Consider the following 25,577-nt stretch of genomic DNA (forward strand, 5'->3'; position numbering starts at 1 on the left):
TACTAAGTGTCTAGGGTGCTGTTAAAAATGTAAACTAATGTCATATGGGATTTACAGTCCAAAGTTATCTCCATCAATTATGAAGGAATACAGGTATGAGCCATAATTTTGGATCATTCCACTACTTGTAATATTGAAAGACAAATTATTCCAGAATTGGGGGTTGGGGGTGGGAGAGAAGAGGGTTTGAAATGGAAGTGATCTAAGGTTTAGATGTACAGCTGTTAAAAAATGTGAAAGAAACTTGAGATACCCAATAAATCTTGTCAAATGAATTGGATAAGTAGGATAAGTGTTTATATTACACCTCTGACCAGTCAGTACCCTTATTTAAGAGATTATTTTGTAAACCATTTTAAAAAGTTTAGAATTTAGGAAGATAAAAAGAAGTGTAATAATTTTGGAATTAGATGCAGCTGGTAAATTCTGAGGTACTTTTCACATTTTTAGCGGAGTGAATACAATATTAATGATGGTGATGATAAGCCCAGGAATGACCAGAGGACCTTTAAAGAAACTAATCACGACAAAACAGAAACAAGAAGTAGCTTCAGGAAATGATGATCTCTGTTTACAAAATTAGAATGTAAACTGTGGAAATCTTATTGTGTCAATATTTTTAACTTTGGTGTGGTGAATAGCATGTTCACCATCCTCTGGCATTGCTGGGTTACTGAGAAGTTTACGCGGAGATACAAATTACAATGTTTTGATTCCTTTTTACAGGTTTTGGAATTGCCTTTATTTCATCTCTCTCAGATTTACACTTTTTTCATGGTTTGAAAAATAACTTCTTAAAATAAGGGTTCTTATTAGTCAAAAGGGAAAAAAGAAGACACATTCTCATTCCACTTGGCAGGTCCATTTAACAGGATTTATTGGGTACCTATATTGTCTTTGACATGTAACATATAATCAATTTTATTTCTTAAATTACAGATCATTTCTAAATAGCTCCTCCTCTCTTCCCTCCAAAAAGAATCTTCTCTCCCTTTAAAACAATTTTGGAATAATTTTCTTTTTCTCTCAACATGCAGTCAGTGGAATAATCTAAAACTACAGATCATACCTAACTTTTTCAACACAAGTACATGAAATAATATTTACAGGGGTCTGTTTTCTTAAATGATGGCTAGTTATGATCTCCAGTCATGTTTTGTCCTTTTGTTTAGACCTGTACTTGTATAGATTAAAATGTAGAAACATTACATTAAGTACATATGCAGCTGTTAAAAAATTAGTTTTCAGATTTTTATGAGTGAAGATAATTTTTCAGAAGTGATTTTTTTCAAGTAAAATACTTGGATAAGTCTTAGATACTCTTTATTTGGTGATTCAGGGCAACAAAGTTTTGGCTGATTTTGACAGTCCCTGTTTTCTCCCCACTGCAAATGTAAAAGTAAAGTATAAAAATCAAAGACATTATGGTATGTATTGTGGAAATAGTTTTGTAATTAGATCCTGCTTTAAATTCTGGCTTACCCTAGTTGTCTGACCCTTGACAAGTATCTTACTCTTGAGCTGCAAGTTTTGTCATCTGTAAAATGGAATAGTGAGACTAACTCAAGAGTTTTTAGGATTGAAGAATGTAAAATGCTTAACACATAGGCACTCAATAAGTATTATCCTTTGAAGTCTTCCTACCCAGTTTTTCTGAATGGTCTCAAAGCACTTTCTATACAGTGGACATATTATATTATCCTTTACATTGTTTTCTTGCTCATTGGTTTTGAACTCACTCTTTAAAGGCAGGGACTCCTGTATATACCAGCTAGTGCATTACCAGAGTATGAGTGAGTTAGTTATTAGTAAGTGGCCAGCTAACATTTATTGGATATCTGCTATAAATATCAAGGCTGAGCTAGGTGTAGGGGCCATAAAGACAAGACTCATGACTCTGTCTTTGGAAGCATATAGTCTGGTGAGTATCCCCGTAGCAGGGTTTTTTCTTTTTTTTTTGGGAAAACCCTGTCATATAATGGAGCCCCATTCTCCTGGTGCCCTTCCAAGACCTCCCATTCTCATCTCTTCTAAAGAAAATTGTTTTACTCCTTCCTAAAAACACTGTCAATGTTAGACACTTCATATCCTAATATCCTGGTCGCAGTCCACCACTCAGTATCTGGCACATAGTGTTTTAGTGTTCATATATATATATATATATAAACTTAGTTTAGCAGTTGCCTGTAAATACTCTGGGGTTTTTCTGGGGGTAAGTGTCATTCTATCTTCTGGTCATAAATTTATAGATTTTTTTAAGCCTGAGTAGGACTATCCTTGAGGTCAGTTACTCCAGTCATTTTACACCTGAGGAAATCTGAAGTGCAGAGCTTTAAAATGGTTTTTGTCCTTTCCTTCCTTCTCTCTCTCTCTCCCCTCCCTCTTTCTTTCTTCCTGCTTTCTTTCTTTTCTCCCCCCCCCACCTCCCCCCCTTTTTCCTGCCAGTACCCATGGCATATACAAGTTCCTGGGCCAGAGATCGAATGTGAGCCACAGCTGAGATGGGTCCTTAACCTGCTGTGCCAAAGCAGGAACTCAAAAATGGTTTCCTTAAAGTCAACAGATGGCAGAGCCAGGGCTGCAGTTTGAGCCTCAGGATTGTGCAAAATGGCACGTGTTCGTGTCCTACTTTTTGGCAGGAGTGTTATTTTGCTTTGAGAATACCTACTCACCTTTTGGAGTTACGTGTTTTCTGTGATATTAGTAGAAGGGAACTTTCAGCAAGATAACGATCAATGGACCTTTTTGGACTATAGCAGTTAGTGTAGGGGTTTTTTCTTCTAATAAAATAAAGTAAAATTGGAAGTCGTATTAATATACAAGCATATATTCTATGTCCAAAACATGAAATGTTTGAAATACTTAAAGATACTATATAAATAGTTTTTAAGTAAGATGACTTATTAATAAAATATATGATGGATTTCTTTGCCAACTTTTCATTTTCATTTAATCTCAGAAATGTTGCTTATAATGCTTTGCTCTAAGTTATCTTCAATGAGTAAATGCTGTTATGGATATTAAATCAAAAAGAAGATTATTAAGTATAAAGTCTATCTAAAAATTAAATAAGTCCAGTATACTTTTTTTTAATGAATGCTACTGTTTGCATATGAGATTTACTGACAGTTATTACTGTTTGATTTTAAGCCTTGCGACTGTGAATGCCCTAAAATTACATATAAAATTTTAATTGCCTCAGAGTCTCAAAAGGTTCTGTGAACAAAAGCCATCAAGAATCATTGGTTTCAAAAAGAAGTACTAACTCTAGTGTCAGACGATTGTGGGTTCATACTTTCTAGCTTCCTAGTTGGGCATGAATGAATAGGCCATTTAGCTTTCTAAGCCTTGTCTCTGTTCCTTCTATTAAATAAAAGTGATAATTGCTTTGTTTCAGGGGATTGTGTTTTTTAAATGGGAACATTCTCGAAAAAGTAGATTAATACTGCTGTATAAAGTGACATTATGGCTGATGTAGTGACTTGCCTAGGGAAACAAGTTGGTTACTTTTGACATCTCCTGTTACTGTGATAAATGGCAAGTGAATAAGGTTGATCGGAAAGGAAAAGAGGTTTTAGAAACTTGGAACCTTATTAGATACCATTATTCACGAAGTTCAATTTTAGGAATCCTCCAGAATCTCATACAAGATGTCATATGTGGATCGTAGAAGAGATTGCTCTAGTAAGACTTTATTAATTAAAAGTTAGCATCTATGCTGCATTTAAAAGCAAGGAGGTCATGTGTGAGCCCTTAACACTTAGACAAGCAGGGTGAAGTCTTCCTTCAAATGAAACTCTTGGCTTGGCCAATGTGGAGGCTACTGTGATGACTCTTAACAGTTCAGTGTGTTCTAGAAGTTGATCGTCTGTATCCTTTGGGATCAGTTGAGGTTAGTCAAGCTCAGATCCCTTTATGTAACAGAAATGAAACATTAGACATTTTTTTTTTGACCCCTCTCTTTGTGGTATGCAGGCTTGTAGCTCTTTTTAGTTCTTAATAGGTGTCCATTGTGTATACTTCTAGTAATTCAGAATGTTCCTGTTCACATTTGAGACAAGTAGTGCTGCACACAAATTACATGGCTAGGAGCTCAATGAAGATGCTACCAGTACTTCTACATATATTCTTTTCATTTGATGACTTTTGTCTCCTTGTATCAAAAAGAATGGCTTATCCATTTCAGGTTTCTAATAGACTTCTAACTTAGCCTTCTTCTTGAATGTGAGAAAGTAGCCTTAGGATTGCCCTTGTGAACTATAGCCAATATTCTAACTCATTTATTTTTATATATTATTTGATGCAGAATAAAAAATTATTATGAATTTTTTCCAAATTAAATGTTAAGACGCTACAAAAGAGAATAGACAGGTATGTACCACTCAGTGTGGACAAAGGTCACATTTTTTTCACTCCCTTGTAGTCTTAAAAGTGATATTCTTTTTCTCAGATGATACCTCTAGCACTGCAGAGGTATCACTCCCTTGTAGTCTTAAAAGCGATATTCTTTTTCTCAGATGATACCTCTAGCACTGCAGATACCACTACAGGATTTTTTTCATACTGGCCATAAATACTTTGCTATCTTTTATCATATATAAAGCATAATCCTGTTCTTTGGAAGGGAAAGGATGAAATGTCCAGCAATGTTTTCTATATAAAGCTAATGGGTCACAGGGAAAAATATGGGTTATTTTCGGCTTTTGATTATCTTAGTACTTTTTCTTAGGAATTCTATTTATTGTGCTTTGTGTGTACATGCGCCAGTATTGATAACCTTCCAGTGTACCATGAATAAAGACGTTAAAGTTTTGTTTTGGGAAATAAAAAAATACCTGTCTTTTGAGTCCCGATGTGATGTGTATACTAATTGATAAATCCTATTTCACATGAAGAATAACTAAGCAACATTTTTCTTCTCTAGTTTGCTGAAGTGAGCTGATAATGTGTTGTATTCCGTGTTGGTGATAGAAAACCATGCTGTTTAAGATAATTAAAATTGAGAGCTCCTAAGAAATGAAAGTTCCCTAATTACTTATGCTGCTTCATTCATACTCAGTTTTTTTACCTACTTTGCTATATTGCTGTATACTGAATGTTTATGTCCTCCTACCCCCCAAAAATTCTTATGTTGAAATTCTAACCCTCCTGATGTGTTGATATTTGATTGTGGGGCCTTTGGAAGGTGAACAGGTCATGAGATGAAGTCCTCAGAATGGCATTAGTGCCCTTTATAAGACTCTAAAGCGCTCCCTCACTTCTGCTCTATGAGGTTCCAGCCAGAGGACTACCATCTATGAACCAGGAAGCCGATTCTCACCAGCCATGGATTCTGCCCTGCTTTGATCTTGGACTTGCTAGGCTCCTAAACTGTGAGAAATAAATTTCTATTGTTTATACACCACCCAGTCTATGGTGTTTTGTTATATGAGCAGCCTAAATGCACTTGGACACGTATTAAACATATTTAAAGAACAGAGAGGGGAATTCGCGTTGTGGCACAGCAGAAGTGAATCTGATTAGTACCCATGATGAGTGTTTGATCCCTGGCCTCACTCAGTGGGTTAAGGATCTGGTATTGCCATGAGCTGTGGTGTAGATTACTGACGCGGCTTGGATCCTGTGTTACTGCGGCTTTGGTGTAGGCTTGTAGCTGTAGCTCCCATTCCACCCCTAGCCTGGGAACTCCACATTCCGTGGGTGCGGCCCTAAAAAGCAAACAAACACACACACAAAAAACAGGGAAAATGGAAAATTTAACAGGTAGAGTTTGGTAGCTAATACAAGGGTACATTGTGCTTGATAAAATGTAACTGCTTCTTAAATGTTGACTCTGATGTTGAAATGAGAACACTTTAAGTATATAATATGTTAAATGCTGATTTAACTTTAGACTTTTATATACATAAAAGTAGATTTCTGTATTTAAAATCATTTATTTAGATGTAATTATTGCCCAATGTATTATATTTCAAATTATCTCCAACATGAAAAAGTAAAATCTTCAGGTTTCATTTAACTCAGTAAAAAGTCTACCCCTTCCCCCAGTTCTTCTTCCATCTTTTGGGTAGATGATGGGTAGGGAGGGGTGACCTTAAAAATAGGTGATTCTCAGTTGGAAGACAGGTAGGTCACTTAATCTCAACTAAAATTAAACTATTTACTCCTGGATTGAAGATTCTATGTAAACAGTAAATATTTGCTCTCTGTCTCATTTTAGATTTGTAAGTTCTAGATGAAGACTACTTTTAGATATTCTGCTGTGGGCTAATGAACTCTAAGTATGATCAGGAACACTCTAGGCTTCAGCCAAAGACCCACTTTACTGCCTATGCTTGTGCTGAATTTGACAAGGCATTCCTGGGAGGGCATGTGTGCACATGTGTGTGCATGCACATCTATATTCCTTGCTGATAGCAGATCTTGAGAAATTGGGGCTGATCACTCACTATTCAGCCTACCAAGATTTTCTTTGAAGCAATCAAGATCTAATTCCCTTAAGTGATATTTTAACTGCCTAGTATGTGTTTAACATTGCCCTGACTGCAGGAGTATTTTATATTCTTATTCTGATATCTTTTCTTAGTTTTTTTAATAAAAGAAGTAGGTTGGATTAGATGATATCCAAGGTAGTTTTCAGCTTGGATATTATATGCTAATCTTTTTAAAAAATATGTATGTATGCATTTTAATTACAAAACACTTAAAATATAAATAACATAGCAAATACTCATTTACCTACCACCCAGATATGAATTATGCCGGTTTTGATCCTTTGAGGAAGCAGTGCAGTCTTACATAGTCAATTGTAGCAGTTTCACCCCAAGCCCTATATTACCCTCTCCCTACCCAAGCTAATAACTATCCTGAGGTGCTTGAGTTTCATATCCTTGTTTATACCTTTACTGTATATGTATACTTGTGTCCATAAGCAATATATACAGTGTTGGGTTTTGTGTTTTAAACTTTTAACAAAATGGTATTGCATTGTACATATCTTTCATCAGCTTTTTTTTTTAATATTTTTTGAGATGTTGATGCTTATAGATCTAGTTTGTTCAGTTTAGCTGCTATATGGTTAAACATGTATATTATATATCATTGCATAATATATAAAATGTATGTGTCCCACTACTAACAGATGTTTTGAGTTGTTTCCTTTTTTTGCTATTGTAAACAGTGCTGTAGTGCTCATTTTTACACATTTCTTTGTGTGGACTCGTGGAAGTGAGATTGTTGGGAAATAGATTGTGAATATATTTAACTTTACTAGATGTTGCTAAGTTCTTCTCTGAAATGGTTACGTCAGTGTATACTTTATCAGTAGTATATGGCATTTCTTTTTCCAGCATTCTAGCCCATACTGGAGATTGTCATATTTAAAAATTTATGCCAATTTGTGAGAGTGAAATGACATCTCATTTTAACTTACATTTCCTTGATTATTAATTCTGGGTGGTGTAATATATGGCTGTGAATTTTATTATTTTCTGTATGTTTTGAATGTTTCATAAGCTAATGTTTTAAAAAGAAAGTTAAGAGACATTTGTGTTGTAAAGGACCTTGGAGATCATCTCATTGAACCTTCTTGCTTTATAATGCAGCTAGGGAAGTTATGAGAATAAAAATAAAACATAAAATTCTACTTGCTGTCCATTGTGATACTCCCTTTGGGATACAGAATCAATTTTTGAAGTCAAACTCATGAGTCTTTTATGATTTGTGTTTTTTATTGATGAACCCCCCTTTTAATATTGTCTGCTGAGAGTTGAGATAGTTGAGGTTTTTGTTTTTTATTTTTTTTGCATTTAGTTCCATCTGGGAGGGAGTTAGGAATCAATTTTTTTTTTCATATGAAAAACAAGTCCCAACATTAAGTATTGAGTCCTTTCTCCATTAATTTTTTTTTCATCTTTTCGTCTTTTCGCGACATGTGGAGGTTCCCAGGCTAGGGATCTAATCGGAGCTGTAGCCACCGGCCTCTGCTAGAGCCACAGCAACGCCAGATCTGAACCGCGTCTTCGATCTACACTATAGCTCATGGCAATGCCAGATCCTTAACCCACTGAGCGAGGCCCAGGGATCAAACCTGCAACCTCATGGTTCCTAGTCAGATTTGTTAACCACTGCGCCATGATGGGAATTCCTCCATTAATTTTTTTTTTAATATTACTTGTATCATATGCCAAATGCTTGGGATTGATATTAGTTTCTTTATTCTTTTTAATTTTTGACTTTTTTTTTAACAGCAGTACTACATTGTTTTATTTCAAATAGCTTTATTTTAAGCTTCGAAATCTGTGGGTCAAAGCTTACCCCTTTTTCTTTTTCAGAACTTTCTTTTTTTTTCTTTTTTTTTTTTTTTTGGTCTTTTTGCTATTTCTTTGGGCCGCTCCCGCGGCATATGGAGGTTCCCAGGCTAGGGGTTGAATCGGAGCTGTAGCCACCGGCCTACGCCAGAGCCACAGCAACGCGGGATCTGAGCCGCGTCTGCAACCTACACCACAGCTCACGGCAACGCTGGATCGTTAACCCACTGAGCAAGGCCAGGAATCGAACCCGCGACCTCATGGTTCCTAGTCGGATTCGTTAACCACTGCGCCACGGTGGGAACTCCATTCAGAACTTTCTTGATTCTTCTTAGACTTTACTCTTCCATAATAATTTAAAACCAATATATTAAATTCCTTCAGGGATATTAATTGGAATTGCATTGAATACATAAATTAACTTGAGAATTGACATAGTTTATCTTGCCATTTATTCTTTTATATTTTATAATTTTCGTCATAAATGCTTTCTACACATACTTTATTAAGTTTATTCCTAGATACTATATATATATTCATTGTAAATAGGATCATTTTTCTATTACACTTGATCATTTGCTGGTGTTGATTTTGTATCAATTAACTTGGGTGAGCGTCATCAGTTCTCCATAGTTTATGATTCTTTTAGAGTATTGTGAACAAATAACAATTGTCTTTTATAGTGATCTTTTAAAAATACAAGTCTAACCTTGTTACGTTCTGTTTAAGATTATTCTCTGGCATTCCATTGCTTTTAGAATAAAATGCAGAATCCTTAATAGGTCAAAAAGGTCCCAGATGAGGAGTTCCTATCGTGGCTCAGTGGTTAACGAATCCATCTAGGAACCATGAGGTTGCGGGTTCGATCCCTGCCCTTGCTCAGTGGGTTAAGGATCCGGCATTGCCATGAGCTGTGGTGTAGGTCGCAGACGCGGCTCGGATCCCATGTTGCTGTGGCTCTGGTGTAGGCTGGCAGCTACAGTTTCGATTCAACCCCTAGCCTGGGAACCTCCGTATGCCGCGGGAGCGACCCAAGAAAATGGCAAAAAGACAAAAAAAAAAAAAAAGGTCCCATATGATCTGGATTCTCTTTGTCTCACATCCTTCTTTGTTCAGAACCATCAAGCAGTTCTGGCTTTTTTTTCAGTTTTTTTGAGCTATTCAGCCTCGTTCCCAACCTTTTGCCCAGTGCATTTCTGTCTACCTGGAAGACAGACGACAAATTTTACCTTTCCTGTAGGTCTCAGCCTTCTTCGAGGATCTCCTTGTACTTACTAATGTTGGGGCTTTCTGTCTTTTTTTTGTGCGTGCATGCGTGCGTGCGTGCGTGCGTGTGTGTGTGTGTGTTTGTGTGTCTTTTTGTCTTTTAGGGCCGCACCAGTGGCATATGGAGATTCCCAGACTAGGGGTCGAATCAGACCTGTAGCCTCTGACCTACGCCAGAACTACAGCCATGCAGGATCTGAGCCACGTCTGCAACTTACACCATAGCTCATGGCAACACCAGATCCGAAACCCACTGAACAAGGCCAGGGATCAAATCCGAATCCTCATGGATGCTATTCGGGTTCATTAACCACTGAGCCACAATGGGAACGCCCTTTTAGGGCTTTCTTGTATGATACAGTTATTGAATTCTGCTTTTCCTGATTAAGTGTTTATCTCTACTGAAATCAAATATTTTTTTTACTCTTGAGTTGAAGATTCAATGAGAAAAATGTCTCCTTTTTTTTTTCCATTTGCAGTTTCAGACATTTTTGAGTGTTGGATGAATGTTCATATACTGAGTGATCAGAATTGCACTTTTTATTTTCCAATTAGAGAAATATTACTCTAGTTGATAACTGCTCAAAAGAAAATTTGTAATTAGGCTACACTGAAATATTTTACTAGATAGTAATAGAAAATTAAATGTCCTCAGTGTTTAATATTTATATCCTTCAGGTATGTATGATCTTTAGAAAAACAACTCTATCTTTTAACAGATGCAGTTCAGTTCACTTAAAATTAAATGTTGCAAATTTTTTCATTTTTAAAAATTTTATTGAAGTATAGTTGATTTACAATGTTGTGATAATATGGTGTAAATTTTTAAAAAGTATTCTGAAGTTAAATTAGAAGCCAGTGGTCTTTTGTTGTCCTGAGCTCAGATTTTATTTTATGAATTTAGATGCTACATTTGATAGATGAAATATAATAAATTAAAATGGAAATGTGTGTGTGTGATTATTTCAGGGAAAATCCACCTACCTTTAATTCTTTTGGTATATTGCATTAGGAATTTTGTGTGTGTGTGTGTGTGTGTGCGCGCACGCGCGTGTGTGTGCGTGCTGAGTGCTAACATAATTCTAGGTTTAATTTTAGATTATGCTGTGCGTAAGATTGAACTCAATTTATCCATGTGCAAAAGAAATCCAGAGGAAAATTTCACAATAATAAATCATTGGAACTATATGTGTGGTGCATTTGCTTCTGTTTTCAGATGGTATAATTGTTGACTAGAGTAAGTGATTTATCATTAAAGCCAGGAAAACTGAAAAAATTCTGGTAATTTGGAAATTCTTAAGGGTCTCCATAGATTCATTTGAAATCTAAACTGAGATAAGATTTGCACTATTAGTAAGCCACTTAAGTAAACATTGGGGAAAGATAACATGTTAAATAGTGGCAGATTGTAAGTTTACCTTTCATAGTTTTTCAGGTAGGTAAATAAGCATAGTTTATTAGCTTTTGGAAATGTTCTTAGAACCCAGAGGGAAGGGGAGGGCCAAGAATCACATTGTAAGTTCAGTTCTCTTCCAATGCACAGCGATTGTGATCCCCAAATTCTACTCCTATATATAAATGTGACCATTCAGCCTAGATTTACCAGCAGATCCTCAATTTAAAATATTAGGTTTGGAGTTCCTGTTGTGGCTTAGTGGAAACGAATCTAGCTAGCACCCATAAGGACGCAGGTTCGATCCCTGGCCTCGCTCGGTGGGTTAAGGATCCAGTGTTGCTGTGAGCTCTGCTGTAGGTCGCAGACATAGCTCAGATCCCATGTTGCTGTGGCTGTGGTGTAGGCCAGTGGCTACAGCTCCAATTCAACCCCTAGCCTGGGACCCTCCATATGCTGCAAGTGAGGCCCAAAAGGGACCCCCACCCAAAAAAAAATTAGGTTATTCCCATTACTCATAAAGCTAGAAATTCTAGTGTTTTTGCATTTCCAGAGAGCCTCTTTTTTTGGGGGTGTGTGTCTTTTTTTAGGGCTGTACCCAGGGCATGTGGAAGTTCCCAGGCTAGGGGTCAAATCACAGTTGCAGCTGCCAGCCTAAGCCACAGCCACACCAATGTGGGATCCAAGCCATGTCTGTGACCTATGCTACAGCTCATGACAACACTGGATCCTTAACCCACTGAGCAGCACCAGGGTTGGAACCTGTGTCCTCATGGATACTGTTCGGGTTCAATACCACTGAGCCACGATGGGAACTCCCCCAGAGAGCCACTTATATTTCATGGTTGTCCATTTCCTCAAATATTTGTGTGTAGAATTAATTATTTTTGAGAATAAGGAAATACAGAAAAAATAGGTATTTTTAAAGTATAAAATGAAGTAGATGTTTTTCTATTCCTTAACCAGTTCTAAAACTTAATAACAGTTGTTATTTTTAAAGTATAAAAAGAAGCAAAAGTTTCCTCTTTAGCTGGTTCCAAAACTTAAATAGTTGTTAAATTTTAAGTGTAGAAAAACAAAAACACCTGGTGAATACCAAACAAATATCTCTGAATACAGTTACTTGTAGTTTTTTCCCTTTTGGGGGTGGTTTCTAAAAATTATGCTATACATTATTACTATAATTTCCAGCTTTTTTGAGATATAGTTCACATACCGTAAAACTCATCCCTTTTTTTTTTTCTTTTTGCCATTTCTAGGGCCGCTTCTGCGGCATATGGAGGTTCCCAGGCTAGGGGTTGAATTGGAGCTGTAGCCGCCGGCCTACACCAGAGCCACAGCAACGTGGGGTCCGAGCCGCATCTGTAACCTACACCACAACTCATGGCAACACTGGATCCTTAACCCACTGAGCAAGGCCAGGGATCGAACCTGCAACCTCACGTTTCCTGGTCAGATTCGTTTCCACTGTGCCACAACGGGAACTCCAGAACTCATCCTTTTAATGTGGGTTTCAGTATATTCAGTTGTGCCGCCATCGCTGTCTAATTTTTAGAACATTTTCATTCCCAAAAGAAACCCTGTGCCTATTAGTAGTAATTCACCCTGCTTCTTTACTTCTCGGCCCCTGGCAACCACTAATCTGCTTTCTTTCTTTATAAAGTTGCCTATTTTGGACATTTCATGTAAAGGGAATCATAAAATATGTGTCCTTTTGTGTATGGCTTCTTTTAAATAGTATTTTTGAGTTTCATTCATTGTATGATTAACATACTGTTATTCAGTCATCAGTTGATAATTGGATTATTTCCATTTTGTGGTTATTATGAATCATGTTAGGAACACTGATATATGAGCTTTTGTGTGGACATATGTATTCAATTTCTTGGATACATTCTGAGGAGTGAAACTACTGGGGCATAGCTAACTGTTTAACATTTTGAGGAACTCTTTTCCAAAGTGTTTGCAGAAATATATGAGGATATTTTTTCTGATTTTTCTACTTCCTTGACAGATTGATTATCAGACCATTTTATTTTAGCCATCTTGTGGATATGAAGATATGTTTGATTCTGATTTGCATTTGCTAAATGACTAATGATGATGAATGTCATTTTATGTGCTGATTGTCCATCTTTGGATATTTATTCAGATCCTTTACTATTTTAAAATTGGGTTATTTTTCTTTTTATTGTTGGCTTTTAAGTGTTTTTATGTGTTCTGGATATAAGTCCCTTATCAGATATATGATTTATAAATATTTCCCCCTAGTCTATAGGTTTTTTTTTTTTTTTTTTTTTCACTTTCATAATTGGTTCCTCTGAAGCACACAAGGTAAAAGTTTTGGTAAAGTCCAGTTTGTCTGTTTTACTTTTGTTGCCTTTGGTATTACTGTTTAAGAAACCACTGCCTAACCAAGGTCATAAATATTTATACCCGTTCTAAGAGTTTTGTATTTTTTTTGGGGGGGGGGTCTTTTTTCCTTTTCTAGGGTTGCTCCCAAGGCATATGGAGGTTCCCAGGCTAGGGGTCTAATCGGAGCTATAGTCACCGGCCTACTCAAGACCCACAGCAACAAAGGATCTGAACCTTGTTTGCGACCTACACCACAGCTTGTGGCAGCGATCCTTAACCCACTGAGCAAGGCCAGGGATCGAACCCACAACCTCGTGGTTCCTAGTCAGATTTGTTAACCACTGGGCCATGACGGGAACTCCCTAAGAGTTTTGTATTTTAAGGTCCTACATTTAGGTCTGCTGTCTGTTTCGAGTTAACTTTTGTAAACAGCATTATGTGAAGTAGGGCCCAACTTTATGTTTTTACATGTAGAGATCCAGTTGTCCTAGTACCATTGTTGAAAGGACTATCCTTTCCCATTGAATTGTCTTGGCACCCTTTTTGAAAATCAGTTGACCATAGGTCTAAGAATTTATTTGTGGACTCTCAGTTCTTTTTCATTGATCTGTGTGTCTATTCTTTAGCCACTAACACAAATTCTTGATTTCTGTAGATTTGTAGTAAGTTTTGAAATTGGGAAATGTGAATACTCAATCTTTGATTTTTTTTTGGCTATCTTGGTTCCTTGAATTTCTATGAACTTTAGGGTTTGCTTGTCAATTTCTGCAAAAAGCGCAGCTGGAATATTGATAAGGTTTGTGTTGAGTCGGTAGATCTATTTGAGGAGTCAGTTTTCCTTGTTATTACGTCTTTTGATCCATGAATATGGGTTCTCTTTCCATTTATTTAGGTCTTTTATTTTTGTGTGTGTGTTTTGTAGTTTTCATTGTACAGGTCTTATAGTTCTGTTCAAAAGAAATATATTTTATTATATATTCCAGAGATTTATTCTTTTTGATGTTATTGCTTGTGGAATTTTTCTTATTTTTATTTTCAGATTATTCATTGCTTGTGTATGGATTTTTGTCCTGAATTTATATTCTGTACAGCTTGGTTTTTTTCTCTTAACAATATGTTATAGAAATCTTTTCCATGTGAATTGCTACATGTGTATCTCTACCTCATTCACTTAACAGATGTTTATTGAGAACCCAAGTGTCATAGGCATTTTTCTAGATGCTAGTGGAGACAGCAGTGTACAAAATCTGCCAAAACTTTTGTTTTTATGGAACTTATATTTAGTAGGGAAAGAGGTATCATAAACATAAAAACAGGATATTTTGTATGTTGCATTGTGATTTTAAGGAGAAAAATAAAGGAAGTGAGATATAAAGCATGTGGGTGTGGAGGGGATGAGTGCAAGTTTTAGAGTGGCCAGAGAAAACTCACTGAGATGGTAACTTGAGTAAAGAACTGAAGGAACTATCCATCTGGATACCTGAGGGAAGAGCATTTCAGGCCAAGGATGTAGTGAGTAAGGAAACACCAAAGTGGGAGAGTGATATGTTTGAGGAAAAGTGAGTCAAAGAGAGAATGTAGGCTACGCATCATTTAGGCATAATGAAGAGTTTGACTTTTATCTTTGAATGGTATGGGAAGCCATTGAAGGTTTTTGAGCAGAGGACTGGAAGGGTCTGTCTTGGTGTAAAATTAGCAAGATCACTAACTGCTACGTTGAGTATGGGTTATTAAAGAGGAGAAGAGCAGAATCAGGAGACCAGTTTGTAGCTGTTATAGTAATACACATAGGAGGTGATGACGGTGGCTGGACACGGTGAGGCCAATGAGCTTGGTGAGAAGTGGTTGAATTACTAATATACGTTGAAATTACAATAAGTAGGATTTGGTAATAGGTCAGATATAAGTATGAAATGGAGGAGTAAAAGATGACAGGAATTTTGGCTAGAACAAATGAAGAATGGAGTTGAACAGTACTTTTTAATTACTGTGTTAAATCTGTGCATGATATCACATTCTCACATAGCTATAATTTTACCATATCAGCTTGGGGGGAAAAAAAAACCTCAAGAAAGGAAAAGAATGTTAGGTATGGAACATATGTGCTGGAGTAAAGTTGAGATAGAAGTTTATCAATCTTAAGATTTAAATCAGTCTTTAGAACTGAACTAGGAGCTAACTCAGAGTTTATAATATATAATAAAACTATTGTAGAATGTAGGGTGTTTTCCATTTTTGCTATTACAAATAATGGTACCTATTATTTCTGTAAGGTAAATTTCCATAAATAGGATTGATAGATATGAGGGTATATCAGCTTAAGAATTTGGTGGATACTGCTAATTACTCTTTAAAAAAACCTTTTTGAGCAAGTTTGATTCCCAACACATTGTGGGAATGCTGACTTACTTACTGTGTATTTCTTTTCACTATGTAATGTCTATTCATGAAATTTAAATTTTTTGATATGGATAGATCTGTTTTTTACGGTGTCTGAATTTCAGCATGGTTACAAAGACGATACAAAAATAATCTCATATTTTCTAGCACTTCTGTAAGGTTAGATTTACAGATTTTTATCAGAATACATTCAGCATATTTTTGAATATTATATGCTGTAGGTTTCGATTTGGATTGCATTTGGCATATTTTTGGATATAATGTAAAACTATCTATCTTTCACTTTTTTTCTACTTGGGCAGACAACTCTCTAGGCTACCTAAGGGATATGTTCCCCACTGATTTAAAATGTCACTTTTTAATTTACTAAGTTTTAATAAATTAAGAAAAAAGTGTACAGTTTGATGTATTTTGACATAGTATATGCCACCACTATCAGATATAGAATATTTGAATTACCCTGCAAAATCTCATTGTGTCCCTTTGTAGTCGTTCCTCCCTCTTGGCTCCAGAGGGAGGAATGACTACTGATCTGCTTATTAGTTGTTTTTTTTGTTTGTTTGTTTGTTTTTTTTTTTTACTCAGTGAATTGTACAGTGATCATCACAACCCAGTTTTATAGCATTTCCATCCCAAACCCCCAGCCCATTTCCCCCTGCCCCCCGCAGCCTGTCTCCTTTGGAAACCATAAGTTTTTCAAAGTCTGTGAGTCCTTGTATCAGTTCTGCAAAGAAGTTCATTGTGTCCTTTTTTCAGATTCCACATGTAAGTGATACCATGTGATGTTGGTGTCTCACTGTCTAACTTCACTTAGCATGCTAATTTCTAGGTCCATCCATGTTGCTGTAAATGCCAACATTTCTTTCCTTTTAATGGCTGAGTAATATTTTGTTGTGTATATGTACCACCTCTTCTTGAGCTACCCCTCTGTCCATGGACTTTTAGGTTTCCATGTCTTGGCTATTGTATATAGTGCTGCAGTGAACACTGGGGTACACATATCTTTTCGAGTCATGGTTTTCTCTGGATAGATGCCCAGGAGTGGGATTGCTGGATCAAGTGGTAGTTCTATTTTTAGTTTTCTGGGGAATGTCCATATTGTTTTCCACAGCAGTTGCACCAATTTTACATTCCCACCAACAGTGTAATAGGGTTCCCTTTTTTCCACACCCTCTCCAGCATCTATTGTTTGTAGACTTTTTGATGATGACCATTCTGGCTGGTGTAAGGTGGTACCTCATAATAGTTTTGATTTGCATTTCTCTAATAATTAGTGATGTTGAATGTCTTTTCATGTGTTTTTTGGCATTCAGTATGTCTTTTTTGGAGAATTGTCTGTTTAGATATTCGCCCTTTTTTTGATGGTTTTTTTTTTTTTTTTTTTTTTTGGTATTGAGCGGTAGGAGTTGTTTATAAATTTTGGAAATTAATCCCTTTTCAGTTGCTTCATTTGCATATATTTTCTCCCATTCTGGTTGGCTTTTCTTTTTGTTTAGGGTTTCCTTTGCTGTGCAGAAACTTTTAAGTTTAATTAGGTCCTATTTTTTTATTTTTGTTTTTATTGTCATTATTCTAGGAGGTGGATCTGAGAAGATACTGCTGTGGTTTATGTTGGAGAGTGTTTGGCCTATGTTTTCCTCTAAAAGTTTTATAGTATCTGCACTTATATTTAGGTCTTTAATCCATTTTGAGTTTATTTTTGTGTGTGGTGTTAGGAAGTGTTAAGCTATTGTGAATGAATAAAGGTACTCTTTGCATGTCTGTGGTATGAACATTTTTTCATTTCTATAGGTAAAGGCCTCCTTAAATTGGAATTATTGGATCTTGTGGTAATTCTATGTTAAATTTATAAAGAAGTGACAAACTTTTTTCTATTTTCCATACTGTTTTCCATTTTACATTCTTACCAGCAATGTATGAATTCCATTTCTTCCAAATCCTTGTCAGCACTTGATACTCTCAAATAAATTGTAGGCATTTTGAGGAGAGTGTAGTTATATCCAGTTGTGGTTTCTTTCTTTTTCTTTAAAATCTGCATAGCATAAAGTTTATCATTTTAACCATTTTAATTGTGCAGTTCAGTGGCATAAAATACATTCACATTGTGCAACCGTCACTCTTACCTGTTTTGAAGCTTGTTTGTCCTTACAAACTGAAACTCTGCCCATTAAACATTATCCCTCCAATTTCTCCTCCTCCCTCCAGCCCCTAGTAACCACTCTTGTACTTTCTGACTCTGTGAATTTGACTGTTCTGTGTACTCGTGTAAGGGGAATCATATATTTGTTCCTTTGCTTCTGGCTTATGTCACTGAGCATATTGTCCTCAAGGTTTACCTATGTTACAACATATATCAGAATTTCCTTCCTTTTTAAGACTGTGTGTATGCCACATTTTGCTTAACCATTCATTCACTGATGGACATTTGAGTTGCTTACTTCCTTTAGCTATTGTGAATAGTGCTGCAATGAACATGGATATACAAATAGATTTGTTCAAGTCCCTGCTTTCTCTTTTGTGCATATACCAAGGAATTGAATTGCCAGGTCATATGGCAATTCTGTGTCTAATTTTTTGAGGAACCAACATACCATATTCCATAGCAACCTTACCATTTTACCTTCCCACAGAGGTTCCAGTTTCTCCACATCTTTGCTAATACCTTGCTTATATCTTATTTTAAAAAATAATCACCATATAATGGTTGTGAGGTGTCATTGTGGTTTTGATTTACATTTCCCTGATGGCAGTGATATTGAAGTTGCCATGTATTTATTGGCCATGCATGTATCTTGTTTTATGAGTATCCAGATATTTTGCACATTCTTTTTCTTTTCAGGATATAAGTCCTTTTTTAAGCAGGGCGTGTATTCTGTATTATTACTGATTTTTAGGGGGATAATTAGTTAACTAGAGAGGAGTGTTGAAATCTTCAACTATAATTGTGAACATGCTCTGTTTTCTTTTAGTTCTCTTCATTTTTGTTTCATGTATTTTCAAGTTCTGTTAATAGGTGCATTCACATTTAGGAGTCTTAGATCTCCTGATAAATAGAGTCTTTATCATTAAGAAATGTTTGTGTTCTCTGGTAATGTTCCTTATCCTAAAGTGTGCTTGCTTTGTTTGGTATTAGGAAGCTATTCTTCCTTTCTTATGATTTCATGTTTACATATTATGTCTTTTGTTATCTCTTAGCTTTCAACTTATCTGTCATTGTATTTAATGTCTTTTAGCTAGTGTATAGTTGCGTCTTTTGATTTTTTACAACCCCTGTTTTTGTTTTTTTTTTTTTTTTGTATTTTTGCTATTTCTTGGGCCTCTCCCGCAGCATATGGAGGTTCCCAGGCTAGGGGTCTAATCGGAGCTGTAGCCACCGGCCCACGCCAGAGCCACAGCAACGCTGGATCTGAGCCACGTCTGCAACCTACATCACAGCTCACGGCAACGCTGGATCGTCAACCCACTGAGCAAGGCCAGGGATCAAACCTGCAACCTCACGGTTCCTAGTCGGATTCGTTAACCACTGCGCCACGACGGGAACTCCCCCCTGCTTTTTAATTTGAGTGTTCAGTCCATTCGTATTTATTGTAATTGTCAATGTGATTGGGTTGAAGGCTGTCAAGTTACTATTTGTTTTCTGGTTGTCCCATCTGTACTTCTTTTCCCTTCCTTTCCTGCTCTCTTTTGGATTGAGCATTTTTTTAGAAGTCTGTTTTATCTCCACTATTACCTTATAACTTTTTCCACAGTGGTTGCACTAGTATTTACTCTGTGTATCTTAGGTCATCTCAGTCCACCTTCAAAAACATTAGACCTATCATGAAAAAGCTGCAGTGAACAATTGTGTGAAAGTCTGTGTGGATACATACGGTTTCTTTTCTCTTGGGTAAATACCTAGGAGTGCAATTTGGGTTATAGGATAGTTGCCAGATCTTTCCTCCAAATTGATTGTTGTTTTATACTCTTAACCAACTGTTAAGAAAGTTCCCAGTTGCTCTACATCACTGGCAACACTTGAAAGTGTTGGTCTCTTCTAACTTAGCCATTCTCATAGATGTATAGTGGTTTAGCTTCATATTTTGAAGGATATTTTCACTTGACATATAATTCTAGGTTTACATTTTTCTTTAAACATTTGTTTCTAATGAGAAGTCTGTGGTTATACTAACTTTCTTCCTCTACATTTAGTCTTTTTTCCTCCCTCTGGAGTCTTTTGAAGATTTTCTCTTTATTGTTGTTTGATTATCCTGCTTAGGATTTGTTGTGTTTTGATTTTGTTTTGTTTTTTTAATCTGTGTGTTTATGTTTTCATCAAATTTGGAAAAGTGTCAGCTGTTATTTCTTCACTTTTTTTTTTTTTTTGGTCTTTTTGTCTTTTCTAGGGCCATTCCCGCGGCATATGGAGGTTCCCAGGCTAGGGGTCTAATTGGAGCTGTAGTCACCGGCCCACGCCAGAGCCACAGCAACTTGGGATCCGAGCCGGGTCTGCAACCTACACCACAGCTCACGGCAACCCCGGATCCTTAACCGACTGAGCAAGGCCAGGGATCAAACCCGCAGCCTCATGTTTCCTAGTCGGATTCGTTAACTACTGAGCCACTACGGGAACTCCATTCACATGTATTTTTTAAAGTTACTTCTTTCCCTCAACACTATCTCCTTTCCAGATACTCTGGTTACATGTATAATATTAAGACTATTTGATATTATAGTCAGGTCATCAACATTATTTTTAGTAATTTTTTTTTTTTTGTCTCTGTACTTCAATTTACTTTGTCTTATATTTCCCTGTCCTTTTTTTTTCTTGTAGTGTCAGATACTTTCGAGATAGTTTGAGTTTGCGTTTCTAGAAGTTCCATTTGATTTGTTTTCAGATACTCCTTTGAATCCTTGAGCATGTTTATAATAGCTATTTGAAAGTTGTCTACTGATTCCATCAATTCTTTCAATTTAGTCTATTGATTGGTTTTTCTGTTGATTATGGGTCATGTTTTCCTCTTTGTTTGCATATTTAGTAGTTTCCTCTTGGATCCTGAACATTGTAAAGTCTGTTATTGAGTGACTGGATTTTGTTGTTTTTCAGTTTGTTTTGGCAGCAGGCTAAGTAACTTGCTGGTCAGCTTGATCCCTTCAAGTCTGTTTTATTAGGGTATATCTTGAGAAGGCTTTAAGTCTAATAGCTACTACAAAGGCATGGCCCTTAGTTCTCTTCTAATTGTTCCCAGTATCAGCATATTCTCTTCACCCTGATTAGGAGGAGCTTGGGGATCTCCCAGTCTTGTATGAGTACTGGGAATATTTAAGCTTACAGCTTCAGTTTGTGTTGTCTTTCACTTTATTCACACACAGTTTATATAGTGGCAGGCTCAAAAGGACCCCCAAATGACAGATTTCTGGAGCCTTTTCTCTGCATAACTCCCCACTGTATGGCATCTGTCTTACAAACTGCACTCTCTTCAGCCTCCTTAACTCTTACTTCTTGCTTCTCCCTTCAGTGAAATTGCTTTCTTCTGACTAGGCTTCCCCTCCATTGACTCAGATTGAAAAGTTGGCTCTTGGGAGAAATTTGAGCATTGGAAGGGTTCACCTCATATCTTTTCTCATGGATTGCAGTCTCATACTGCCTGTTATCTAGGGTCTGAAAATAACTGTTTCATATATATGTTGTCCAATTTTCTTGTTTTTGACAAGAAGCAGTTTTTAAGATACTTAAGGATCTTTCTCTGGACTTACTTTCTCTTCCACTTGCATATTTTGTAATGCTCATATCATACTGGGCTTTTTGAAATAAACTTTTGATTGAGGTATAATATACATACAGAAGAGTATAAGTGTGAACATAGCTTGTTGAACTGTCACACAGTGAGCATACAGATTTAGCCAGCATTCAGATCAAGAAACAAAATCAGCTCCTCTGAAGATCTTTGTGCTCTCTTTCTCATACCTCTCTTTTCCCCAAGAGTAACCACTGCCGTGACTTCTAATAGCATAGATTAGATTTTTCTGTTTTTATATTTTATATGGTGTCAGTTACATTTGGTTGTGTCTGGCTTCTCTCACATCACATATTTTGAAATTCATCCACATGTAGTAGTAGGTTGCTTATGATTTCTGTATAGTACAGTTGACCCTTGAACAGTGTGGGGGGTTAGGGGTACCTATCCCCCTGCATAGTCAAATCTGCATATAACTTTATATTCAGCCCTGCAAACTTTACATCTCTGTGAATTCAACCAATTGCAGATAATGTGGTGCTATGTTAATGTACTCAAAGCCAGACAAAACCTTCCTTTTTAAAAAGATATTTATCCTGTGAAGTTTATTTTGTGAATATTGTCAAGTAGTGGAAGTGTAAAAATGAATGATACGTATATTTTCTAAGAGGGTGGTCTAGTCTGAGAGAAGAGGCTGGACTGGCAGGTTTTGGCCAAATTTCATATAGTTTCTTCTGAAATGTTTTTTGGAAGCAATTAAAAGCCAACAAAGGAATAATTGGAAGTGTTGGAGTGTGGGGGAATTTCTGAGGTAGAATTGGTGGCACTGGGAGAAGGGAGGGGCCTTTTCTTTAGAATATGACTCAAAATTTTCTAATTTGGGTGACTGGACTGGTAGTGTGGTACCATTACCTGCCAAGGTTTCTATTTTATTTTTATTTATTTATTTCTTTTTTGGTTTCCCTGTGGCATATGAAATTTCTGGCCCAGGAATCAGATTTGAGCCACATTTTCAATCCATGCTGCAGCTGCAGCAACACTGGATCCTTAACCCACTGTGCCAGGCTGGGGATCAAAGCTGTGTGCCAGCATTGCAGAGATGCTGCTGATCACATTGTGTCACAGTGGGAGCTCTCCAAGATTTTTCTTAGTATGTCTGGGATAAACCTTGTTCATGCCTCAAACTTGGTTTATGTGTTACTTCATGAAGAAGATCTTTTCTTTTACTCCAGACTAAGGCAGAATACTGTGTGTGTGTGTGTGTGTGTGTGTGTGTGTGTATTTATATGTGTTTGCATATGTGTGTGTGTATGTATATATTCATGCACTAGCGTATCCTGGCTCTTTCTTTATAACACTTAACTGTGCATCGCAGTGACCTTACTGTAGTTTTTATTATTTGTGCTCATTTCCCCTATCACATAGGGATAAGAGATTGTCTAATTTCTTTACCATTATGTCTTAATCCATTTAGTAGGCTCAAAATATAGCAGTCATTTTTTAAAAATTGAGATATAATTTGTTGTATTAGTTGTAGCTAGTACATATTCTTTGACCTTTAAGAATTTGAAGATTAACAACTATCAAATCATAGGCTGGTTAGGCTAAATGAAAATGATGGGGAGAAAATAACAGTCTGTAATGAGGAGGACAACAAGATAAGGTACATCAGGATGGAGGGAGGTTTTTTTCCCCTTGAACTAATTGAGTTTTTCTTTTCTTGTTTTATTTTGCTTTTTAGGTCTGCATGTGCAGCATATGGAAGTTCCCAGTCTGGGGGGTCACATCGGAGCTGCAGCTGCTGTCCTATGCCACAGCCATAGCAATGCAGGATCCGAGCTGTTTTTGGGATCTATACCACAGCTCATGTCAACACCGGATGCTTAACCCATTGAGTGAGGCCAAGGATTGAACATAAATGGATACCAGTCCGGTTTGTTACCCCAATGGGAACTCCTTGAGTGTGATTTTAGATGTTAATGAAATATCCAAGTGCATGTACCACTGGTATTTGAGAATAACAGGCTTATAACTCAAGAGCTAAAGGCTTAAAGATGTAGAGTTAGGGATCCTGAGTATAGAGGGGTGCTGTGCTATAGGAATAGTGGATGGTATTGCACAGAAAATTAATTTAGGTTAAGAAAAGGAGCTAGAGATAGAAACTTGTGGCTATGATGAGGAGTAGGAAGATGAACTAGCAGAAGATCTAATTGGTGTTGGAGGTAGAAGAGCACAGGCAGGTAGAGCATTGTGGCAGCCAGGAGAGGTGAGAAATAATAGTGTGAAATGCTGCAGATAAAAAGTAGGGTTAAGAAGTCAGGATTTAGAATGTACGGGAAGATGATGGCTAGTTTATAAGAAAATTTTTAGTATGTGGAAAGTTTTGTATGTTAGCATCTGAGCTAATATTTTTCAGGTCTTTCTGGGAATTAAAAAAGGAAGGCAAGAAAATGTTACTATAAAGAGTTAACGGGAGTTCCTGTCATAGCACAGTGGAAATGAATCCCTCTAGGAACCATGAGGTTGCAGGTTTGATCCCTGGCCTCAGTGGGTTAAGGATCTGGCATTGCTGTGGGCTGTGGTGTAGGTTGCAGACATGGCTTGGATTTAGCATTGCTGTGGCCATATTGTAGGCTGGCAGCTGTAGCTTCGATATGACCCCTAGCCTGGGAACCTCCATATGCTGCGGGTGGGGCCCTAAAAAGACGAAAAGACAAAATGGAGTTAATGGACACTCAGTGTAAGAGCACCTCAAAATATAAAGCAAGTGCTAACAGCCGTAAAAGGAGAAATAGACAGTAAAACAATAATAGTAGGTGACATCCAGATTATAGTAGGGGATCATCCAGGCAGAAAATCAGTAAGAAAACACAGGCCTTAAATGATACAATAGACCAGATAGACTTAATTGATATTTACAGACCATTCCATTCTAAAGCAGCAGGATACACATTCTTAACTGCACATGGAACATTCTCCAGGATAGACCACATCTTGGACCACAAATCAAGCCTCAGTAGATTTAAGAAAATCGAAGTCATATCAAGCATGTTTTCTTTTCACAACTCTGAGATTAGAAATCAATTACAAGGAAAAAAACTGCAGAAATCACAAACACGGGAAGGCTAAACAATATGCCACTAAACAACGAATGGATCACTGAAGGAATGAAAGAGGAAATCAGAAGATACCTAGAGACAAATGGCAGTGAAGGCACAATAGTCAATACCTATGGACACAGCAAAAGCAATTCTAAGAGGTAAGTTTATAGCAATACAAGCTTACCTCAGGAAACAAGTAAAATCTCAAATAAATAACCTAACCTTACACCTAAAGCAGCTAGAGAAAGAAGAACAAACAAAACCCAAAGTTAGTAGAAGGAAAGAAATGATAAAGATTGGAGCAGAAGTAAGTGAAATAGAGAAGAAGAAAATAGAAAAGATCAGTGAAACTAAAAACTGGTCCTTGGAATCAAAATTCAGCAAAATTGATAAACCTTTAGGCAGACTCATCAAGAAAAAAAAGGAGAGGACACAACTCAGTAAAATTAGAAATGAGGAGTTCCCGTCATGGCTCAGTAGCTAACGAATCCAACTAGGAACCATGAGGTTGCAAGTTTGCTTCCTGGCCTTGCTCAGTGGGTTAAGGATCCGGTATTGCTGTGAGCTGTGGTGTAGATTGCTTGGATCCTGCATTGCTGTGGCTCTGGTGTAGGCCCTTAGCCTGGGAACCTCCATATGCCACAGGTGTGGCCCTAGAAAAGGCAAAAAGACAAAAAAGAAAAAAAAAATGAAAAGTTACAGCTGATACCACAGAAATACAAAGAACGGATTATAAGAGACTACCACAAGCAATTATATGCCAATAAATGGACAACCTAGAAGAAATGGACAAATTCTCATAAAGGTACAACTTTCCAAGCCACAGCAGGAGCTGCGACATTTCTGTACACTGACAGTGAAGGATCAGAAAGAAATCAAGGAAACATTCCCATTGACCATTACATCAAAAATAATAAAATACTAGGAATAAACCTACCCAAGGAGGCAAAAGACATGTTCTCTGAAGATTATAAGAAGCTGTTGAAAGAAATCAGACGGCACAAACAGAATGAAAGATAAACCATGTTCTTGGATTGGA

General features: G+C 36.8%; 1 protein-coding gene across 11 annotated transcripts in view; it reads left to right on the plus strand.

The window, feature by feature from the left end:
• The window catches only part of UBE3A (ubiquitin protein ligase E3A), a 100,111-nt gene that overhangs the window by 1,465 nt on the left and 73,069 nt on the right, over nucleotides 1-25,577 (plus strand).

This window comes from Sus scrofa, chromosome 1 (assembly GCF_054392235.1).
Source record: "Sus scrofa isolate SSC_HxYL_T2T_F1_AM1 chromosome 1, Sscrofa_HxYL_maternal_Yorkshire_Landrace_v2.0, whole genome shotgun sequence".
Taxonomy (NCBI): Eukaryota; Metazoa; Chordata; class Mammalia; order Artiodactyla; family Suidae; genus Sus; species Sus scrofa.